Raw genomic sequence first — 19884 nt, forward strand, 5'->3', positions numbered from 1 at the left:
TTGCAATTCAAACCATAAGTCAACTGACAGGAGCTGTGAGATTTATAAGTTTGAAGAAGCAGCCCTCAACAAATCCAGTGTTGAACACATAAGTGTAGGACATGCCAAAAGACTACTGAAAAAACCAAACAGCTATGCAAAGGCACTGAAATCAAGAGAAAATATACCACAGGAGTCATCGAACCCACATAGTGCTGCCAGTAATTCCAAGAAAAGAAATACATCATCTAATGATAGTAAAGTTTTACGTGACAAGGTAAGCATATTGCCTTCCAAGGCTTTGCCACTGTGTATTAAAACTGCGACACTGCCCACTTCTATACAAACTTCATCCCCCATTACCAGCAATAGTACTAACCTCTCTCAGGCCATGTCCTTGCCTGATTTGATGGAGGTTCCACCCGAAACAAAGTTACCAGGTGCACCTGTGGTAGGGAAGGTGCAAAAACCTGGTAGATCCTCACCACCTACAAATAGGAAAAGAGAGAGACCTCCATCTCCCTCACCCCCTTTCATAAGAAATATTAGAGTTATGACATCAAATAAATATGATGTTTTGTCTGTTGATGTTTCTGATCACCCAGAAGACAATTTAAATAAATCAGAAATTCAAGTTGAGGTCCACCATCCCCCTCAACAATTGGATCAGAAGGACAACAAGAAAAGCACAAACAAAAAACCATATTTATCAAGACCCTCTCTAATAAAACCACCGGGAAATAGCATCAGATCAAAAATTGCTAATTGGAAGACTTCATCTAAAAGCTCTTCCAAAAAATAAACCATAGTTTTTTCCTCCATTTTGCAATGGAACTGTCAGGGTTTGAGGGCGAAATATGAAGAACTAAAGCTCCTAATTCACGAGCAATCCCCCATAATTGTATGTCTACAGGAAAGTATGCTTGATTCTAACACTCCTAGTCCTCGAGAGTATGTTAGCTATAGAACACCATATAATCAACAAGCAGGGAGCCATGGCGGAAGTCTCATGTACATTCGTCGAGATGTTCCCCAAATACCCATGTCTATACGTACAACCCTGCAGGCAGTTGTTGTACAAATTGATATAGGGAGAAAATATACAATATGCTCTCTGTACTTACCTCCAAATGATAATATTTTATATGATGATTTAGCAGAGGTCATTCAACAACTCCCTCAACCTTTTCTCTTACTGGGAGATATGAATGGTAGACATCCTTTATGGGGTGATGTTTTGGCCAACACAAGGGGCAATATTATCTCATCAATTGTGGAGAATGAGGATGTGGGACTCCTTAATACAGGAGAGCCCACACACTTCCATGTTCAGACAGGTACTTTGTCATGCATTGACCTTTCAATTGCAAGCTCTAACTGCCTTCTTGATTTTGATTGGAGGACATTAGATGATTGGCATACTAGTGATCATGCACCAATCATTATAAACACCAACAAGGGTCCGCCTTTGCAAAGATCGCCACGTTGGAATCTAGACAAGGCAGACTGGGTTAAATTTTCCGAGCTAAGCGAAATCGAAGGGAGAGCAGAACAGTTTGAAAGTGTTGATGATGCCATAGACCTACTGAATGGAACTCTTCATACAGCAGGAGTCAATTCAATTCCCAAAACAACAGGGTTATTCAAACGACGACCAGTCCCGTGGTGGTCTTCAGAACTAACTGCACTCCACAGAGCCACAAGAAGATCTCTTAACACGATTGCGTAGACGCAGAACTGATGAGAATTTAACTATGTACAAGAAATGTAGAGCACAGTTCCGTCGTGCCATGAAAGAAGCAAGGCGCCAGTCATGGATGTCTTTTGTTTCCTCCATTAACAGTAGAACACCACCATCTTCTGTGTGGAGGAAAGTAAAAAAGATAGCTGGCAAATTCACCCCCAACCCACCACCAGTGTTGAAGGTGAATGGCCAGTATGTAACTGAAGCAAATGAAGTTAGCAATGCCCTGGCTAATCATTTTTCAAATGTATCCAGCAAGTGTGAAGGAGCCCCTGGTCACCAGTATAGGAGCACTGAAGAAAAGAAAATTTTAAATTTTGCAATAAGAAGGGAAGTCGTATAATTCTCCTTTCACTGAAAGAGAATTTGATTCCGCACTTGCTCATTGCAACGATACAGCCCCTGGACCCGATGGAATTCCATATGCAATGATTAAACATGTCCATTTTAATACAAAGCTATTTATTTTAAGCATTATTAATAGAATATGGCATGATCATAGTTACCCAAGTGTTTGGGAACTAGCCATTATTTTAGCCTTTTTAAAACCCGGTAAAGACAAGTTTTTAGCAGCAAACTATCGTCCTATTGCATTGACATCTTGTTTATGTAAAATCATGGAGAAGATGGTCAATGCAAGACTGATATGGTACCTTGAAAAGAAAGGTATTTTATCACCGATTCAATGTGGATTCCGAAAAATGCACTCATCGACTGATGTGTTGATACGACTTGAGTCTTCTATTTGTGAAGCCTTTGCTTCCAAACAGCACCATGTTACAGTATTTTTTGACCTTGAAAAGGCATATGATACCACATGGAGATATGGTATTCTTAAAACCATTCATGAATTGGGATTGAGAGGAGAGCTGCCACTATTTATTCAGGCATTTCTTTCACGTAGAGTTTTTCAAGTGAGAGTGGGGGAAACTCTATCAGAGAGTAAGTGCCAGGAAGAAGGAGTTCCTCAGGGTAGTGTGCTGAGTGTAACCCTTTTTGCACTAGCAATTAATGGGATATCCTCAGCCATTCCCCAGGATGTTCTCTCAACATTATTTGTGGATGATCTCTCAATATCATTTGCTGGCACTAGAATGGCAATGGTTGAGAGAAAAATCCAACTCTCTATTGATAAAATTATCCAGTGGGCTGACATGAATGGATTTAAGTTCTCGACAAGTAAAACTACCATTGTCCATTTTTGTCGTATCCGGGGAGTACATCCAGACCCGGATATATACATAAAAGGTCAACGGATACCATGTGTATCGGAAACCAAATTTTTAGGTTTGATATTTGACTGTAGACTTACATGGGTTTCTCGCCTAAAAGCGCTAAAAGCTAAATGTGTTGAAGCTCTGAATATCTTAAAAGTATTGTCCCATACATCATGGGGGGCAGACCGCAATACTATTTTAAAATTATACAAGGCCTTGATTTTTTCCAAAATTAGTTATGGTTGAGGTATATTCTTCAGCCACCCCAAGCCGGTTAAAAATATTAGATTCGATACATCATGCAGGTATTAGATTGTCTACTGGAGCTTTTAAAACCTCGCCTATCCCAAGTCTCCTTGTTGATGCTGGAGAGTTACCTCTAGACCTTTACCGAATGTCTTCCATTCTTCGGTATTGGTTTAGATTGCAAAGACTCCCTAACACTCTAGCCTTTCAGACTGCAAGCCTTGTAAGACAAGCATCATACTTTGAGTTGCACCCAAAATCTCCTCAACCTTAATGGCTTTCGGGTGAAACGATTATTAAATAGTCTGGATATAATTAGAAATAAGGTACTTCCATTCAAGGTATCATCAACGCCTCCATGGAAGTTACCAGAGATATCTTTTTGTAAATATTTTATTGGAGATAAGAAGAATATGTCAGACATAGAAGCCAGGTCTCTTTTTAATGAACATGTTAAAGAACATAGAGGATCAACTTTTATCTATACTGATGGCTCCAAATCTGATGCTGGCGTTGGATTTGGAGTACATAGTAATAGTTTTAATTGTAGAGGTGCACTTCCTCTGACCGCTTCCATATTTACTGCCGAACTGTATGGCATATTAACTGCTATTGAGAAAATAGCGTTGGAGGAGGAGGGTAATTTTACAATTTTTAGTGATGCAAGGAGTGTCCTTCAAGCTATGGAAGTTTTTAATTCTAATAACCCTCTAGTTTTAAAGATTTTAGAATGGCTTTTCCTTATTGGACGGAGAGGTATAACAGTTGAATTTTGTTGGGTTCCAGCACATGTAGGTGTGTCCGGGAATGAGAAGGCAGATTCACTGGCTAAGGAGGCTGCATCCGAGTTGCTGCCAAGAAGGTATCCCATTCCCTGTAATGATTTCTTACCTGACATCAAGAAATTGGTTTGCAATAAATGGCAACAGCAATGGGATAGTCAAGATGGCAATAAAATGAGGGAAGTAACAAATGACATATCTCCTTGGAGGTATAATATGATGCCCCGAAAATGGGAGACGTCTCTTTGTCGTCTCCGTATTGGTCACACTCGGTTGACACATGAGTTTCTGCTGAAGGGCCAACACCAACCGTATTGTGACCACTGTTTAGTACCTCTAACAGTAAGGCATTTGTTGACCGAATGCCCCAATTATAACATCTTGTGGAATAGATATTTGTTTGAGGTTCGAGGTGAGGGTAGCAGGTTCATCCTTGCCAAGATTCTTGGAAATGATGTGTCCTACCATGCAAGTGGCATTTTTAGATTTCTTTCAGAAGCAGGTCTTCTGAAAAATATTTAACTTTTATGACATTCAATTTTTATGATATGAATTGAATACTCTTTAAATTTTTATTTTATTTCATTTTTTACTTTTGTATACATAAATTAAATGTTACCGGCGTCAATGACCTTAGATGTCAGGATGCCTGAAAACTTTTAATCATTCATTCATTCATTCCTCGGAGCCCGCCCTCGCAGTTTATGAAGGGTAGACCTCGGAAGTCTTCTTCCTTCAAGAAGACATTTTTAACCAGATCGGTGAAGAGGGTTTTTTTACGTGGAACAACTGGATTTTGAAGAAAAAGGAACAGGGAAGGACAACCTTTTCCTTCCCCCAACGAGATTGGCTTCTAGATCTAGCGTGTGTTACGAGACTGGGGACGCTCTAGGCTTGGGAGTTCCTGCCTCTTCCCAAAAGGACTTCTCCAGACTCTTAGACGCCTCGCGTAGAACAGCCATATCTAAGACTTGAGTTATGTGGTCCACATCGGAAAATGACCACTTGCTGAAAGGCTTCTTCAGGACAATTGAAGTCTTCAGTTTGATGGACTTGACTCTCGGAGCCCTCGCAGATGTTACAGACGAGAAGAGCGAGATGCGAATGCACCTTTTTGCCTGTCTCGATAAAGCTGTAAGGGACGGGATAGTCGAACTCAGCCCTTTTCACAGCAGGTATTATTAAGAAAAGAGCTATGCCGTTTCTTTCCTGTCGTCAGGAATGACCTCGCTCAGAGAGCAGAGCTCTTGTATGCTCCCTTGACCAAATGCCTCTTCCCTTCGGAGCTAGTGAAGGACTTAGCGGCAGCTCTTGTGCACAAGCAACGCAAGATCTGATTATAAGGACTGCAAGGAAAGTTCTTCCGGCAAACTTTTTAGCCAGGAAGGAGAGGGAAGCTCCTCCCACGCATCAGCCCTTTTGTGAGGAAGCCAGAGAATGGCTGCTGGAGGGCAACTTCATAAAACCCCAAACAGCAACCGAAACCCATAAAGTGAACTCAACAACCTTCAGACACAAGTGGGAGCCAGATTATCCCACTACTAGCTAGAGTGGAGCCAAAGGGTAGCGGACAATTGGACAGTCGAAGTACTGAAGGAAGGATACAATCCCCTTCCTAAGGAAGCCCCCCTCTTTCGCCAGAGCTGTTAGTTGACAGCTACATACTCGGGGAGCAAAGCAGCAGCTCTTCAAGAGCAGGTAAACCAGATACTGTCGAAAGCAGCAATAGAAGTGGTAGAGGACCCCTCGTCAGAGGGATTTTACAACAGACTATTTCTGGTACCCAAGAACTCGGGGGTTTGGAGACCCGTTCTGGATGTAATTCCACTGAACAAGTAAGTGAGCAAGTCAAGTTTGCTATGGAGACATCTGCGTCAGTCCTAGCAGGCACCAGACAAGTCGACATGGTGTCGATAGACCTGCAGGACACGTATTTTCACGTCTCAATTTACCTGAACTACAGGAAATAGCTGAAACTTGTACATCACGCAACAACTTTTCAGTTCAGAGTACTTTGTTTTGGACTAAGCACAGCCCCTTAGGTTTTCACATGAGTGGTATCGAACGTGGCTCTCTGGTTACATCTGGAAGGAGTACGAATATCGATGTACCTGGACGACTGGCTAATCAGAGCCAGGTTGCAAGAAAAGTGTCTGGAGGATCTACAAGTGACTACATCTACATCCACTTCAGTTCCATCTGTCAAGTTATTGGACAAGAGACCAAGACCTAGAGACGTGGATTCCGATCCCTTTGGGAATCAGGAATCAGTTGAGTTGGTGGGATGACCCCAACAAGCTACTAGAAGGCTTCGAACTTCATCAGAAGGGCGAGATCTCGGGTCTATGGGAAGACCATCAGAAGAAATGGCACATGAACGTGAAGGAACTGGTGGCCATTCATCTAAAACTAATACACTTCCAGGAGGAGGTCCAAAACAAGTAAGTACAGGTTAAAGCAGACAACACACAGCGTTGGCCTACATCAGGTAACAGGGAGGCACTCGTTCGGATTCCCTTTACGAGGCAGCAAAGATCTCCTGCTGTGGGCAAAAGCGAACAATATAACTGATAACCCGCTTCTTAGAGAGAGAGAAGAATGTCAGAGCGGATCTTCTCAGCAGAGGAAGACAGGTTCTCACGACAGAATGGACCCTACATCACGAGGTGTGCAGCAGGCTTTGGAATCTCTGGGGAGAACAGTCAATAGACCTCTTTGCGACGCAGAGAACAAGAGGTTACTTGTTTACTGCTCTACAGTCCCAGACCAGGAAGCAGTGGCAGTGGACGCCTTCCTCATGGAGTGGGAAGGACTAGACACGTACGCCTTTCCCCCTTTCAGGATCCTAGACAGAATCATGAAGTTCAGGGAGTCGAACAACGCCCGCATGACCATGATAGCTCCGTTTTGGCCCATGAGACCCTGGTTCACAGAAGTGGCTAGTAGACACCCAGATCATTACCTTGTCGGAATGATCTACTCAGACAGCCACATATACAGAGATACCATCAAAATCTCCTCGCTCTCAATCTAACTGCCTTTCATCTATCGGAAAAACTGGCAAGGGCGAAGGGCTTTTCGAGGGAAGCTGCAAGAGCAATCGCTGGAGCGAGGAGGACGTTCACAATCAAGGTGTACCAGTCAAAGTGGGACGTGTTCAGGGAATAGTGCAGAGTTCACATTTCCTCTTCCAGTACCTCTCTAACTCAACTGGCAGATTTTCTGTTACACTTAAGAACCCAAGAGAAACTAGCAGTATCAGCTATCAAGGGATACCGCAGCATGCTAGCTTTCAGCTTCCGTCACAGAGATATTGATGTGTTGGGAGACGATCTCTCGGACCTCATAAGGTCCTTTGAGACAGTTAAGAGGAAGGACAACCCAACCCCCTCTGGAATTTGGATGTACTGTAGTCCTGATGTTTTTAACCTCGAGCAGGTTTGAACCTCTCGACAAGGCTTCGTGGAAGGATCTCACTAAGAATACCCTATTCCTGGTTGCGTTGGCAACAGCAAAAATGTAGGGTTCAATGGAGAGAATGCAGTCTGCTCGCTGCAACTAGGTTTTGTTGCCAAGAACGAGAATTCTTCTCAGCCATGGCCCAGATCCTTTACCATACCAGGGTAACTCATTTAGTAGGACAGGGAAAGGAGAGGCCTTTGTCCAGTGAGGGCCCTAAAATTTTATCTGTAGAGGACCAAAAACATGAGAGGACAGGCAGACAACCTTGGTGCTTGGTGAAGAAACCTTCGTTACCCTTGTCAAAGAATGCACTGGCGTTCCTTATCAAGGATTTAATAAGGGAAGCTCACCAGAACTGTGACGAGAAAAGCTTCCCAATCCTCAAAGTCAAAGCACACAAAGTAAGAGCTTTGGCAACTTCGATGGCTTATAGACACAACAAGTATGAAAGCGATTTTGGAAGAGACATTCAGCTATACAGTATATATGTAACTACCAGGAAAGTTAGAAATTTAAAGATGGTATTTTCATTTTAAAATAAATTTTTAAATATACTTACCTGGTAGTTACATATATAAAAGGTCCCTCCCTCCTCCCCTCTGAAAACAGGGGCATGGAATTTCTGAGGATAAATGGGAATGGTTCCAGGTACCTGTACCTGGATAGAGGGTGCACAGGTATGATCACCTGGCCACCTATCGGCGATTGTCGCAAATTTTGAATTTCTGCCATGCACACGATGAATCGGCGGGATAAATTTATATATATTTAACTACCAGGTAAGTATATTTAAAGATTTATTTTAAAATGAAAATACCATTTTGTTCCGTAACTGGAATACAAATCACGCTATTTATTAGGGGTTATACTTTCGGCAGAGCTGAAATGACAAGCCATTAAAATATAGCGAGGGTTAACTACCAACACCGCTAGTTAGATGGGGCTAGGGGGGCTAGCTTTCTACCACTCCCGCTCACACACCTGTGATTTAGTTCACTTTACTTTTGGCTCGGATCGAGAGCAGTTGTTTCTACTCTTCCTCCTCGCCTATTCTGGACTGCCATTAATTTTTGTCTTTTAACTTACCTTTTCTTACATATATATATATATATATATATATATATATATATATATATATATATATATATACAGTATATATATATATATATGAAAACATTCTTAATGTTTATGTATAGATATGGGATAAGTTTCCTTTTCAGTGTTTGTGCTGTGCATGTGATACATATACGACGACACTTGTGTACATTAGCACCGGAACAAGGCCAGCACGGTTACACTTCGTGGGGAACGACCTCTCCCTCTCTGGTCCATCGGTCTTCCATTGGCATATAACCATTGACTCGGCTGCCGCAGGGGAATCGTCATCGCCTGGACCCTCTTCTTTCGACTATTGTCTTCGCCTTTTCCCTTTTCCTACGGGAAACATGGGTTACTGAGTGAAGGGAATGTGGCCTCTCAGAGATTGACTACGGTCTTTCTCTTCTTAAGATCGTTTACCTTTAAACAACACTGTACTAATGCGAAGAGCACCTTTCCCGTTCGCAGGTTAGGTTGCGCTTCCGATTGTTTGTCTCAATTATTTTTAGTGAAATTAAAAAAGGGATTTTGATGTAGGAAAAATCTAGTTCTGGGCGGGAGACCCGTGCCGCCCAGTGAAATGCTCCTTTAGCACCATTTCTAAGGTATATAACTGCTATATATTACCAGAGAAAAAATTGCATGGGAATGCCAGGTTGAACCCAGCTCGCTCACCTGTATAAGGTGTCGATATAATACTGGGGCGTGATAATTCACAACCAGAGGCCTCGCACCATTTAGATATCTCCTGTCAAAATCCCCGAACAGCGAGGTGCCGTTCAACATCGTACTACTACTATCAATCCCACGCCAGTGACGTCACTCCTTTAATAGCACGCAGTTTGATAACCGTATTTTGTCTTGTGTGTGAATTTCGCTGGTTTTTCTCTGGATTTACCTCAAGATGTCCGACTCCACTGTCACTACATCTAAGTTAAGTACCAGATCTATGAGTTTTGAGATTTTGGAGGGGGCCTTATCCATTTTTGTTTATATTATTCAGCTTATTTTTCACGACCTTGCTGGGTCTCTCTCGGGATAGGCTCCTTCCCCTCTCTCTCTCGTTCGTTCTTAACGATTTTCAATAAGTCCTCCATACTGATTGTTTCTCGTTATGAACTTTATGGATCGCCACGGTTCCCTCACCGTATCAATTTTATATTGTCCTGTTTTATGATAACAGTTATTTCATATTCATGTGCGTATTTTTGGAGGTTGGCATGCCTGATCGCTATCGGCGTTCTTTTCCACATATCATCTCTTGGCTTATTTACGTTCGCACGCCACGGACTCGCTTATTATTTTAACGTCATTCGTATGCTTGCATTAGTTCGAGGGGCTTTCATGAGTCGGATATTACATTTTAGTTTTCATTTTGTTAGCACTTCACTGACCCTGTGTTCTGTTAGTAGCCCTGCCTACTCCTAGCGCTGTCAGGCTTGGTTTTTTCCTGTCTTGTTCGCGCCCTCGTTTGTTTTACGATTGAGTTATAGCTAATTTTATTATTATTATCATCCAGCATGCCTTCCTCTCTTATTTACCATGTGTTATGTTTTTGTAGTGTTATAGTCTTTCCACGTGATCATATCACTCGTGGGTCTGGCAGGTTGGTATACCTGATATCGTCCCGGAGCCAACCCACTCCTAGCCTCCTCCCGCCGATATCTTATAGCGCTATGTACTCCTCCCGGGGGCATCCGCTTTGCACGTGCGGTTCCCGTTGATCTGTGAGGCATTCTATTATTATGCATTAACATACATTACTTTTCCTTCACTACTCTACCCGGTCGTAGTCGTTTTGTTTCCGTCGCTCGTTTGGCCGACGATCGGCGGGAAGTTTGCTGCTCGTTCCGTGGTACCTTATGTTATTTGTTTATTAAGTTGTGTACGGGCTTCTCCCTCTTGGTCCTGCACGTCACGAACCCTTTTAAGATCCCTTTCCCCCCTCTGTCACGCACCTCACGGACCTCGTATAGATATATATATGTTTATAAAGACTTTCATTACGGGATCCCCGGGAGTAGCTTTTATTCATTACCATTCGGTCGAGTTATTTAGTTGAGCCCCGAGCCCCGGAGCCAACGTTATGTATTATTACTTGGATTCCCTTTATATTTTAGTCACGTTTATCTGTTATATACGATCCTAGTTCTCGACCTTGCCTTCCATGATATGATCACGACTACGGTCTGACTTAATTTATTTTATTACTTTAATTTAATTTAATAATTTTACTGTCAAGTAAAGCTGTTATTTGATTTTTTAAACACCGGGGTCCCCGGGGGGGGGTCCCCTATTTTGCCTTCATTCAATTATTAAGGCATTTATATATGAATAATTTTTATCATTTATTTGATATATGACTTATAAGCCCCCGGACCCCCCAGGGTCCCCTATTTGCCTTTATTCAATATCTTTAAGGCATTTATATGAATAGTTTTATCATGGGTTGGATATATATAGAGTAACAGCATTCGGGCCCTGTGCCGTTCATTTACTTCCATTCAGGATAATTATAGCTATATATATTCAACTTTATCACCATGATATTAACTTTTATAATATTTAAGCACTGGGACCTCCGGCCCCTAATTGCTTTCCTTTAAGATACTCGTGTATCTTTTATCTTACAGACTGTCCGCTGTGCGATGACGGCATGTGCCGCTGTTCTCCACCAACCCTGCGGCCATAATGTGTGTCGTTCGCACGCATTTTAACTTTTCAGCTTTTTTCCGTGGGGAACACTTCCCTTCAGAGGATCAGTGGTTCTCACTATTAGTGAATATTCTTAGCTGATTGAAATAATTGTAATTCTGTTTTTTTATTACAGTTACTCCGCTCCCCCCCCCTTCTCCCGTGGATGTCGACTGGGGAAGGAAGGGCGCAATACTTATTTTATGTTGTTCCCTTGGGTTTCCTCTTCGTTCCTCCTTAGGGAATTTGCTGTTAAATATTTAGTTTTATTTTTTCCCAGTTAACTATGCAGTTTTCTTCGTTCAACTAAGAGTGCTGACGAAGCAGAGCTGTTCTGTTCATGCATGGGGAATCTGCTGTCACTGCCGTCCCTCAGAGGATGTCGTCTTGGATGTCATCCATACCCTAGAAGTACGCCCATGACAACATGACCAGCACTTCAGATCATCTTAGAATGCTAACCAGGAGGTTTGCCTCCAGGGGTTGGACAACTTTCCCTTCCGAGGGAAAGTTTCCTCCCCAGGTGTGAGGTGGTTTCTCCCTTCCGAGGGAGAGCTTCCCACATCTTAATAAATTCATCTCCGACTGCTGTTGCTGCCTTTGCCCAGACTTCTCTCCCCCCCTTGCTGTGTCTCTCTTCCTTCAGGGGCAGAGCACAATCTTAAGAAAGTCTTCTACATAGCATTCACCTCTTTTGTTAGCGAGAGAGCCCACTCATAGAGACTCCAGTTCGGAGGATCGCTACTGTTGAAGGTCAGCTTGCTGATCCATCGGCCCTAATGGGCGTCATCATGGCCGTCAAGAAGTCTATTCTACGAAGTGTTCACCTCTCATTCGCGAGAGAGGCCACTCACAGAGACTCCTCTCCAGAGGATCGCTACTGTTGAAGGTCAGCTTGCTGATCCACCGGCCCTAATGGGCATCATCAAGTCTCTTGTAAGAAGTGTCTTTCGTTCGTGAGAGGCACCACTCATAGAAACTCCTCTTCAGAGGATTGCTACTGTTGATGGTCAGCTTGCAGCTTGCTGATCCACCGGCCCTAATGGGCGTCATCAAGTCCCTTCTACGAAGTGATCACCTCTCTCGTTCGCGAGAGAGACCACTCATAGAGACTCCTCTTCGGAGGATCGCTACTGTTGAAGGTCAGCTTGCTGATCCACTGGCCCTAATGGGCGTCATCGTCTCTTCTACGAAGTGATCACATCTCGTTCGCGAGAGAGGCTACTCATAGAGAGACTTCTTTGGAGGATCGCTACTGTTGAAGGTCAGCTTGCTGATCCAACCACATCACAGACTCTGATTGCTCTTCGCCTCGACTACTCTATCCCTCTGGCTGAGTCTCTCTTCCTTCAGCGATGGAGCACAGTCTTAGGCAAGTCTCTTACGAAGTGTTCACCTTTCTCGGTCGCGAGAGAGGCCACTCAAAGAGACACCTCTTCGGAGGATCACTTTGCTAAGGTCAGCTTGCTGGTCCACCGGGCCTCATGGGCGTCATCAGTTCCTGATCATCCTACCAGCGCAACCTTGCGCTGTAGCTTAGTCCATGGACTCTGGTCCTGGACTCTTCTATGGACCTTTCACGGTTGCCATCGGTGGTTGTTCGCCTTTCCAAAGGGCACATCCCAGTTCCTGATGGTCTTGCCAGCTGACCTTCCAATCTACCACGCGAATGCGCACGCGCCAACAGTCTTCCACACGCGCCATTGGTCTTCGCGCGCGCCAATGCACCCACCCTTGCGCACTAGTCACGCTTCGGCGCATTCTAAGGAGACTGCTTAAAACTACACAGTGCCTTACTGCGCGCCAGCGCTCTTCCCCACTTTCCTGCGCCCTCCTGCGCAGTTGTGGTCTCAGATCTAATGCGCCAGCTCTTGCCAAAGAGCCAGCGCTTGCCTGCTCTCCAGCGCTCTTCTGCACATTTACTGGAAACTGCGCTTCAGCAGAAACTGAGCACCATCATCATCCTGTGTGCCATCGCTCCAGTCAGTACTCTCCTGCACACTCGTACAGTAGGCAGAAAATATGAAAAAACCTTTTTGGACAGGTCACCATTGCCACATTCCTCTCCCCGCAAATGCATGACATGGCCGCCAAGAAAAGAGGAAAGAGGCTTCACAGATGGTTTCAAGATCCCGAAGATTCCATCTTACAAGGGGAATCAAAATGGGGAATCCTTGGTCCCTGTCTCCTGAAGTTTCTTTTTTCCTTGACAGACCACCGTCAGCATACAGGAAAGCATCAACAGTCTGATCTCTAGATCACTGTTTGCTGAAAGCTAGTTCATGGTTTGCTGAAGGTCGCAGATCACCAGATCGCAAATTACTAGCTTAACGCTGATCTTTGATCTCTAGTCCCTCCAATGACTAACGATCTCCGATTGCTAGTCAATAACCAGTCATCAGCTTGCTGATCACTAGATCACCGATGGGCAGCTCATATATCTTCGATCATTGAACTCAGCTCGCTGATCTCTGACCAACCCATCGTCAGCGTGCTGATCTCTAGCTCACCATCGGCTCACAGACCGTCGATTCACTGATCATTGGCAATTCACCAGCAGTTTGTGACTGATTTCCTAGTCAACCACTGCCCGTAGTTCCCTAGATCTGAAGGTATAAAACATACTTCTCGCTACTGGCCATTCGCCATCACACTAAAGTGATCGGCAAACGCTCGACAACCCTCATCAACGGCTTGTCGACAGGAAACTACTTGCGAGCACTCTCCAACTGCACAGTAACCACGATACCCAACCATTAACCATTGATTAACATTCGCCTGATTGTTTCTAAGGAATAGCATCAATAATCCCACCAGGGCGCATGGTAAGGCTAAGCGTTGCCTTACTTCTGTTAGTTAAAGGAATTCTCTCTCGGGGAAGAATTCTTACGCTGGGTATCGCGTCTGATCCTATACGACACGAGTCAAGACTCCAGCATTAACAATCTTCCATGCAAAAGGATCCGCAAGGAGCTGTCCCTTTGGGTCGATGTCCACACCATGTTGGAGTTCGAACAAGGGCTAAGACCTCAGGTCTTCATTTGCACTCTGGACCTAGAGGACACATACTTCAAGGCCCAAACCATCCACCTAAGAAGGTTGGAAGATTCAGTCTAGACAAACAAGAAACAACAGTTCAGGACACTGTGCTTCGGTCTTCCCACTACATCCATCCCGGTCTCACAGGATCGGCCTCTTGTTTCCTCCGTTTCGGGTCGACTGACTGACCTTAGCAGACTCAGTGGCAACCTTGCATTAGCACTGGAACTTCTGAAGTCTTATTACAAAGATCCATTGATCAAGGTAAACCTGCGGAAGTCTTCCTTTCTTCCCTCCCAGAAGACTGGTGTATCTGGGAATGATTCTAGACACCAATCTCCACAAAACCTCAAAAATGAGAACAACTCCCATCCCAGAGTGACTTGAGTCTGATTGGAATCAGGCCCTCGATCCCCCAGACATTCTGACCCCCATGGGACCAGAAGTTTGGACGAACCTCAAGGGATGGGTGTCGGTCGAGAATCTAGAGAGCGGTATAACCTACTCATCCTTCCCCACCCCTCGGACTTGATGCTGGGCTTGGAACACATCAAATGGAGAGAGGAGGGACCATAATGCTGCACCACACAACCTCAGCCATCTGGACAGAGTCAGAAAGTACCTTCACTTGTATCTCTTAAGAGATGAAGGCCAACTTTCCAGTCCTTCGGCAGCCTCATCGGTTCCTAACAGACCACTCAATGATGTGATGGCCGACAACATCACACACCAAATAGAGGCTCACATCAGCATGCAAGAAGGAACTTGCTCGTAGCCTCTTCCCATCTAACAGTATAAACACTAAGATGGGCCAAAGTCTGTTTGGTACCACTATCAGCCCACTTCATTCCAGACTAGTAGAATGTGCTCGCCAACAATCTGTGCACAGCATCTCAGATAAGGTATACCGAATGGTCTTTGGATCACCTTGTAGCCGACAAAGTCCCGACTTTACGGGGTCCTCCAACTAGGGATCTTGTTCGCAATGCTGATGAACCTCAGGCTGCCGTTGCTCCCCAGCGCTAGACCCCAAGGCTCTCTGGCAACAATGTTGGGTACAACAATGACGTTTACATCTCGTCCCTGTTTTGTCTGGAAAAGGGCACTCGAGAAGGCTAGAATATCGGTCAGCCTCTCAAAGACTCGCCTAGCTCTGCTATGGCATTACCCAGAATGGTTTCCAAACCTTTTCCAACCTTTTCCAGCTCCTGATAGTCTCTCCAAGAGAACCCTCTCCACATCACAGACAACCCACTTCGACACCTACCACAAGCTTTAGCTTTGCTATGATTGTACGCCTGGAGACTACCCAGTACCTCCTCTCCCACAGAGGCTTTTCACAATGAGTTGCGAAAAGGTTGCCTAGATATGAGGAATTCTTCAGCATCAGTCTACCAGGCAGTATAACGTCTTGTTGGTTGGTGTCATGTGGAAGTCTCTCTCTCCACTCGATACCTCTATTCCAGTAATAGCGGAATCCTCCAGTATATGCAAGAGGAAAAGACCTCCTATTCAGTTTCAACAGGTAAAGATGATCACTCAACCTTGATCCTTCACCTTCAAACTGAAAGGAAGGGACGTCTTCTCATCATTAGACCTCTCCTAACTCGTACGGACTTACAACTTGCCTTTCTCCAGTTGGAGTTGAGATCTTCCTCTCGGAACATGGTTCAAATTCTCCGATCTCTAAAGAGACCTCCTTATGTTCCACTTCACCAGTCAACAAATTTTCACCTGGTTTAAGAAGACAATGTTCCTACACACACTGACAGCAGCCATACGAGTCAAGGAACTTCATGGTCTCTCTTCCCACATCACCCATTAATGAGAAAGGCGAAAGGCAATGTTCAGTTTCATCCCCGAGTATGTCGCCAGACACAGTCTCCAGAGGTGACTGATCCTACACAAGTCTCCACTCGGTAATGGACGATCCAGATCATCTGTTAATGTACCCAGGGTAAGGTATGAGACTTTACCTAAAGAAAACGGCAATAGCCCACCCGGGTCCCTTCTCTTGTCATCAGCACTGGGAGAGACTAAAGGAGGATCACCAAAACATCATCTCAACATGACGACTAACTATGTCAGGGGCATAGCTATGCTCCTGGTCCTTCTTAGCAGATTACTCTGTGACGCATGTTTTACAAGAAGGGATGTGAATGCTCCAAGTGACTCACAACATTTCTCCTGCAAGACGTGACCCACAGCAACTCGATACAATCTCTATTGGTCCGGTGGTGGCTGCACAAAAGCTGGTTGTGTACCTCAAGCTCCTTATTGGACAAGTAGCAGAAGGTTGAGGGCACTATTACCCGGTTTTAGTCTGCGTGAATGAAAAGATTTGACTTGCTCTTATTCTTTTCTTTATCCTACCCTCTCGTGGGGAAAGCAGCATCCTGGGTTCTTCGCATAAGCTGACCTCAAACCACTGCAGGCAAACCATGCTCCCTTGTGTACCTAATATTAAGCTAATACTGTTGCGTCCCCATACCCTGGCGAGGTGGTATTGGGAAAGTCTTGGTTACATCAGATTATCCTACAATAGACTCGGAATAACTTTACCTAGACAGTCACACTTCTGCATGTCTCAACACACAGTTTGTGTAGGCTGCAGACTTTGCATAGCAAGGTTTTAGAGAGGGCAGCGACTCCTTATTTTTTAGTACTACTAACATACTCAGATAAGGAGCCCCCGGTAAAGCCAAAAGCCAGATTGGCACAGATGTCCACCCTTCCTGATGGGTGAGTCACCCCTGATAAATAGCGTGGTTTGTATTCCAGTTACGGAACAAATGACATTCGTAGATAATTTGTATTTTTCTTAACTATTCAAACCTTAGCTATTTATACAAACTTGCCCGCCAGCCCTGTCCCCCGTGAAGTCCAAACCCCCCCCCCCCCATCCCCCGCTAACTAGCGGTGTGGGTAGTTAACCCTCGCTAAATTTTAATGGCGCATCATTTCAGCTCTGCCGAAAGTATAACCCGTGATAAATAGCTAAGGTTTGTATAGTTAGGAAAAATACAAATTATCTACGAATTTGTCATGTTAGGAAGAGACCATGGCGAATGGATTTACAAGCTGAAAGAAAGCAACGCAGTTTAAGGTCGAGCTATTACTAGCTTAGCATTTTATTGTTGCTGATTTGTGCAGTGTTTTAGTGTGTGGCACATAACAAGCTGTAACACTTGAGGTCTTTTGTCCGTTAACATGGTTTGAGAAAATTTGGGTCTTGGCAAGAACTGGTCATATGTAATGGCGAAAAACACCCATGAACGAGCAGAATTCTAGCGTACTCGTACAGTGTTCTTGGTTTTGTGAATTAAGTAAGGATTGATGCTAAATTTCATAACTGATAGCATTTCTTTGCAAGGTTAGCCAACATGAATGAATCTTGTTTGATGAAAGCTGTTGCACAAAAAAATTCTCATTTTATTATCTTATTGTGTAGACCAGTTAGGAATGATTGATTTGTCCGTTAGCTTCTCTTACGACTATATTTAAAAGAAATCTTATTAAAAATGTTTGTCCAAATTGGTTTTGGGTCATTTTGACTTTGAAAAATAATTTGACATTGTTACTTACCTCTATCAAGTTTTTGCACTGCAAATTATCCTGATTTTTTTCTTTGAGAAGCTTCTATCTTCAAATTTCTAGACAGCAAGTTATCCTGATTTTTTTTTCTTTGAAACTGCGAAGAAAGACTGTTCAAAACGATTTTGCATGTACTGTATTTTCTTATTTTAACAAAGGTAGATTGATTACTTGACTTTCTGAAGTTTACCTAATTAACCCACCATACTCTTATTGTTACGTGTATAACATTATCACCTTGATTATATCTTTTATTAATTATAAGAAGTTTAAAATTGTTTTTTTTTATATATTTCAGGCTACCCCGGTGACAGGTAAGTTTGGTTTGTACCATGGTGCTGTTGGAGTCCATGTCCTAGTTTGGATTTTTAGGTAAGATAAAGATTACTTTCTTATCCCATGATTATGTTTTTGTGGATTATGATTTAATGGTTTCCCAGGTGGCAAAGGGTTCAGACATTAAGGTTCAGTGGATCTTCTATGAACCTTGAGCCTAAAAATGACAAAAGATTTGGATTTAAAATAATTGAAGACTTCTGTTGTATGGTGGTAGGTTACTTCATAATTATGGAAACATTTACAAGTATGTTATAGTATTTTATTTTTGTCTGTTGGTGTGACGAATGTCGTAACATATTGTTTGTTTAATATTTTTTAAATAACTTCAATTGTCTGTTGTATTTTATTTGTGATGTATTCGACTCCAACAGCAAATGGTATAAATCAGAGGCTACCCAGACTGATAATAGAGTTGACTATGAGAATCCAATTAATCACCTTTGTATAATCTCTATTCATTGTGATCCATTTGTCTTTAAAGAATTATTTTGCAAGTTTCGTTAATGATTGTGTAACACCGGTTGTTTTTTTATTATCGCTATTCTAATAGTTACTTTATTTTTAGTTTGTAGATTACGTAGTAACTGTAAATTTCGCTAGGAAGATGTAAACAATTAAGTACAGTAAAGCATATTGTGTTGGTTTCAAAATACCAGAATAAGATTATTATTGTTATTAAATTTCTGTAATGATTATTTAATCTCGGAGTTTAATCATTTGCTACCAGTCAAATTTGCTTGTCAATGCAGTTATCCTTTGGCTTTTGGTTAGGCTGAATGTCCAGTGGAAATTAATTTGAAAAATAAAATGGAAAGTTGTCTACTAATGATAGTTGTATATTCCGGAATCTGTGAAAATTTATTTATCGTTGTACCTTTCCATCATATGTTTTCTCAAAATCTTATTATTTTGATTAACGAAAATTATAATTTTCTTTACTATTGTTCTGCCTGAATTGTTCATTCTGGATTATTAATCCTCAGTGAATGACTTTTAACACGAAGCGTTATGTTTTGTAAGTTTTTTCCCCGGTTGCTCTATTATGTACACTTAAGAAGTTAATATCATTAACGATTCTTTTTTCGTGCTATAAAGTTGATCAAGCATTATCCATTTTAGAATGGCATAAATTATTGGCTAATAGTATTTTTAAATTCATTATTGAGTAAATCCTCTACATTTGAATCATAGAACAATTATTTATAAGATTCTCTATCACTCTGGGTGGCTTCAGTCACGTCTTCAAGATCATGGGGATGCATCCTACAAGGTATGAAAATCATTATTGCAGTTATTATGTATTTCACCTCCATTTCTAGTTTATCCAATTGTGAGTGAAATAGGAATTACTTTTTGAAGTTACAGTAATGTGTGTATTTTCACTTCGTTGTTGTTCATGAGGTTTTATTCACAAAAACTGTTTTTAAATATTAAACTTAGCCGGTGAATATATATATATAGCTTACGTCTCCGACGGTCGACAGATTCCAAAAACTCGCGAGCGATCGCCATGATGGCTGCCAGGTGTGCCCACTAGCGCCGACTATCGGCCAGATACCGCATATACTTCTCCAGGAGTTCAGTTCTTCTCTGTCGGTGGTAGTGACAGCATTGGTTCCGCTTGCGCTTAAACTCAAGTATATTCAAAAATTTATTTTAAATTGAAAATTTCATTTTACGAGATTTACAG

The 19884-nt window shown here is 42.8% G+C and overlaps 1 long non-coding RNA gene across 1 annotated transcript in view; it reads left to right on the forward strand.

The window, feature by feature from the left end:
- Positions 1-19631, forward strand: part of LOC137658143 (uncharacterized) — a 42929-nt gene extending 23298 nt beyond the window's left edge. Inside the window, exon 2 of the long non-coding RNA XR_011047259.1 lies at positions 18154-19631. This is a non-coding gene — a long non-coding RNA (uncharacterized lncRNA). The remainder of the gene's footprint in view (positions 1-18153) is intronic.
- The last annotated feature ends 253 nt before the right edge of the window (positions 19632-19884 follow it).

The sequence above is a fragment of the Palaemon carinicauda genome, chromosome 19 (assembly GCF_036898095.1).
Source record: "Palaemon carinicauda isolate YSFRI2023 chromosome 19, ASM3689809v2, whole genome shotgun sequence".
NCBI lineage: Eukaryota > Metazoa > Arthropoda > Malacostraca > Decapoda > Palaemonidae > Palaemon > Palaemon carinicauda.